The following is a 5,012-nucleotide window of genomic DNA, read 5'->3' as shown; positions in this document are numbered from 1 at the left end:
ATGTCACTGCCACCTCAGCTGGTTGCCAAATCATTAGTCCACCTTACTGTCCCCTAGTCAGTTGCCATGTTGCATGGTTAACTGTCATGCAGCTTTGCATTGGCGACATAGCAACTGCCATCAGATCTACAATGTGGCACGATTTGGTGTATCTAAAATTTGACTATCAGTTGGCTCCATGTGTCGGTCTGAGATTTGTCACTGATTCTAGGTCATCACCAGTCAACATGTTTGTTCAAAATTTTTTTCCCTTCAAATCCAGTTGGCTGGGGTCCACCAGGAGTCTGCCTTTTGTCTCAAAAGGTGTGAGCCTTTTAGACAACAATTATAATGTGTGGACAAGTATTTAAACATTTGAAAAAACTCTTCCTCTAGTGAATGTGGGACTAAAGAATTAGAAGAACTCCTCTTCTCATGCTAACCACACCACTGATGGCCACCTTCAATCATTCATTTTCTTCATTGCAAAGAAGCATGATTGATTTGATACCGAACTTCAACTTGAACACATGAAGTCGCAACCCATTTTTAAAATGGGACTCCTACATTAGAAATAAAGTTTCTTGCACTGAGGGAAATCCCATACCAGTCAAGGATTGGATGAAGAAAATTGGATTCCTCGATCATTTTCTTACTTCAAACATCAGGAAAATTCCTTCATGGTGCCCACGAGAGTGGCCCATGCATTAGCAAAGATTGGGGAATACGGTCCCTTTTGCTGTCACCTAAAGGCAATCCCATGCACGGTTGGGAGGCAACTTTCAACGTCTCCCTCCTGCCGCTTTTTTCCTCTTGCGACTGATTTTTTTTTTAAATTTTAAAACCTCTTCTCTAGTCCATGTGAGTTTGAAAAAGAGTGGTTGCTGAATGTATATGCAGGGGCTTCTAAGAGAACATCTGATGAAGGGAGCTCCATCTCTACTCTTATCGATCATAATACAAGTGATGAATTTGGCAGGGACATTAACAATCCATCTATTTCTTGCATTAACGGTTTCTCTGTCCCTTCCTATGCCCTACTTCCTCATGTGAATGTTATCTTCATCTACAATTGTTTCCTTTTTCTCATTCTTCCTTTGGAGTAGCATGGAGTTGAGAGTCTTTGACTGTATTCCCATAGTTGACAAGCAAACATCTAATGTCACATCATAGTTGAAATCACTGACTACCTAGTTGATCAAATTATTAACATCATTGCAGTCCACTAATAAGTTATGGCAATAAAATTTGTGAACATAACAACTATAATTGTAGGTAGAAACCATTTTGTTGTAGCTTTGATCTCATATGAGCCCATAAGACCATAGGAAAATTTCCCTTGCATTTAAGTCATTTATGAATTTCATCAATGGATTGCCTATTGCAACTCCTTTTAGATTGAAGATCTTATACTTTCTATTGTACTGTAGCATATGTTTTGCTAGCTGAGGAATATAGTGCCCTACATAGCTTTCTCCTGTCAAGTAGAGATCTCTTATTTTGTAGGTTGGAAACTTCTTAAACCATCTTATGAAAAAGATAAGATTATCTAGAGTTGTTCTTCTATCATTGACACCTTCATAGAATGAAGTACTATTAGCATATGAAAAACCAACTCCTGTTGGTGACTCTAGATAAATAACATTAGCTTCTTTATTCCAACTATAGTGATTTTGCACTAGTATAGTTTTGCTAGGCCGGAATGGCCCATTTTTTAATGAAAGCTCCCACTCCAAGTGAAGAACAACCAGGCTCTCCAAATTTTTGCCCATCTTGGTGATCTTTTAAGGTCATCTTGTTTTCATCTTCCTTCTAATTCTTGATTGTATCCCTCTAATCATCCAAAGTAATACTGGTAACTTGTAATTGATGGTCCTTCATTGTCTGGATAGCTTGTGTTGTGCTTAAATCCCATGCAATAACAATTGTATTTATTAATCCACTAAAATTATAGTAATAATGTACTCAATGAAGAAAATAATTGGAAACATTACAACATCATTCCAACATCTTCAAACTGATAAAGTACTTTATCAACTTGGAGTTAGTCAGGCCCCAAAGTGAGTCCGACTAATTTTGTTTTTGTTTTCAAACAACTGAACTCCCAAACTGATCCATAGAACATTTGATACTGATTGGAATTAATTTTTAGCACTAATTGATCATTAAAACTCATTTTATCATTTTCTACAAACTGTCAATTTTAGTGCCAAGGGGTCCTTTGACTGGCTTTAAAATTTGAGAAAAACACCAAACTAGGCTCTAAAATCAATCACACTTATTCTCTATTCCACACACTCTTACATTGTTGAATCTCATCTCATGATGAATTCTTAGTCAAAAGATATTGACTATCAAATTTGCCCTCTCAGAAATGCCTACAAGCAAACATGTTAGAAAAGAATAATTGTGCTCGGATTTGGCTTTGAAAACTGGGCAGATTGATACTTAGGGGCACAAAAATTGGGGCATTGGTTCACTGTCATGAGGACAACATAAATATGGGATTAGGGATCATTATTAATAATAGGACACATTTTGCGAATGATCAAAGTGAGCTACTCAAATTTGCAGAGCTAGGAACAATGACAGAAAAGCAAATTTTTGCAAACGGAATGGACCTGAGAAAATGTGTAGAACGATTCGTCAAGACTTGTAAACTAGCATGCTTAAAAATTTTTTAGAGTAGAATGTAATGATACAATCCATTTGATCTCACCTATCATGAATTTTGAGTTAAGACATCTCAAACAGGGCTAAATCTGCACTTACTAAGACAAGTGAAACTTTACAAATTGCTTTTGGAATCGCATTCAAAAACTGAACAAATAGATTTGTCATAAGCTCAAAATTGAAACATAGCAAGTCTCTAACCTCTAGAATGCAATGAAAAATAAATTTTCTCATTTTGGTGAACTGGATCAAAGTTATAACAAGTCAAACAAGGCCTCCCAGAATTTAAACAATTTGCATCAGCATGACAACAATAGATGACCAACTTTGAGGGATTCAAAACCTAGTCAAAACATATTGAAACAATTCAAAATCTAAAACATAAGCTCTCTGGTATGGACACTAAATACTTCCAAAGTGGTGATTCATGAAACATTATTGGGTGCAAGATATTCAATTGCAAACACAACCTTTTGTCGTTATTTGACACTTGGCAAAAATGTAGATTTGGACATTGTTGACTTCACAGAATGACTCAGAATGGCAATTTATCTTCATGGAGTGAGTGAAAATACTGAATGCAAGGTGTTAGAAATATTAAACACCTCTTAGGCCTCAAAAAAATAGTTGGGTACACATGCATCAAAAAGTGCTTATAGGGCTCAATTTTTTGAATGGTACTCAAAATCAAGGCTTCAATTTTGAGTCGCAATAGTCCCCACAGAAGGGGGACTTCTATTTTCCATGCCTTGAAGATTCTTTGATGTGTATCATTTGTCAATTGACTCTTGTATCAACTCATCTCTTCAATTAGAGGGACACATTGCACTAGAATAAGGAGACATCAAATTGTGGGTTGTTGAATGACATATTGCAACCAAATTTGACCTTAGGGATAAAGAGTGTGTTTGAATTGTCTTATTTGTGTAGAAGACTATGCAAAATATTTGTAAAAAATACACATTTCTATGGTTACTATCAAATCCTTTTACTAAAGAGATTACTTGTTTGTCTCTCTCAAAGTTGCTTTATCCTTTGAGAGATTGTTTTCTCATAATCCATCACGTCTGAAAGATTCTTATCCTTGAAACATTTTCTAGCAAGTCTATTCACAACAACTTTATTCTTGTTGGTTCTACTTTACCTTTTTCAAACTATCCTTATTGGTCTAAAACAAATTGTTAGCAAGCCAATTCGCAAAAATGTCGATTTTAGGCCACTTTACTTCAACTATTTTCCTTGTTTCAAACTTTCTTTGTGAGCACAAAACAAAATTTCTCTTCAAACCAAGTTTTCCATTACCATTTTCAAAGGGTTTTTAGCAAGTCTATTCACAATAGTCTTAGGCCTAGTTTATCCCACCTTGCTACTTATATCTTAACCCAAACCACTTTGTCATTTTTATATAAAACACCATTTCTTGAGAATTAGTTACTACCCAACTGATTTATGTTTTCCAACCTAAGGTAAAATGGTATACTTAGTGTAGTTGCTACCTTACACCTATAGTTGTGATAAACCCCATAAATTTATCTCATGTTAGACCCACCCAAAACCAAGTTAAAAAATTCTAAACTTCCACCAATACTAGCTTACAAAGAGATAGAAATAGAACACAAGAGGCATACCCCCAATCCAAGGATCACTAAACTAGACAAAATTGAGAAAGATGGTACTAAATTGCACTACAAATTGAGTGGGATTACAAAATTCAAAAGTTGACTCTTGGACGCGATGTCAACCAAAGCCTTATCAACAACTCTAGTGTTACTTTGATTAGGTCCTTCTTTTTCCACACACTTAAGTACTTCTCAACTCATAGGCTTAGTCTGTGATATAGCTCCTCATCCCATTTAGGAATTTTATAGATTAATCCCCCTATTTTTTCATCAATCTTAGGTTTTCAAGAATCATCCAAAATAAGCATCATTGATCCAACCATCCTTCATTATCTACTCCTCACTTAAGCATAGGTATTACCTCATTGAGAATTGTTTACCCTAAAAACCCTCATCCATCACACTACCATAGTTATCCTTAAACTAAGCATTATTTAGGATAAGTTGTCCTTTTCATTTGTGTCCCTCATCACCTTGATAAAAAGTTTGGGCTACACACTTGATCATCATTTGTCTTCCAAAAGGTCACAAGGCTACCTTAGGGTTGATATCATCATCACATTTCAAACTCACGCACAAGGGAAGCATATTCTCTTTTACTTAGCACCATATCATTTAGGTTCCCAAGATATCATTAGGATCTTTTCTCCACACCACATGTTGCACTCCATCATTAGGAAAGTCATCATTTCATGTCACCTATCACATGTCTCAGTAAGAATAAACGAAAGAAGAAGGACA

At 35.7% G+C, this 5,012-nt stretch overlaps 1 pseudogene; it reads right to left on the bottom strand.

Annotated features, from left to right (window-relative positions):
- Window positions 1–1,283: 1,283 nt before the first annotated feature.
- On the bottom strand, window positions 1,284–1,751 carry LOC149544786 (serine carboxypeptidase-like 46 pseudogene; annotated as a pseudogene).
- Window positions 1,752–5,012: the final 3,261 nt, after the last annotated feature.

Source organism: Cupressus sempervirens, chromosome 8, assembly GCF_028749045.1.
Source record: "Cupressus sempervirens isolate cs-2001-9-10 chromosome 8, ASM2874904v1, whole genome shotgun sequence".
In the NCBI taxonomy this organism is placed as follows: Eukaryota; Viridiplantae; Streptophyta; class Pinopsida; order Cupressales; family Cupressaceae; genus Cupressus; species Cupressus sempervirens.
This window is presented reverse-complemented; position numbering and strand designations above follow the sequence as displayed.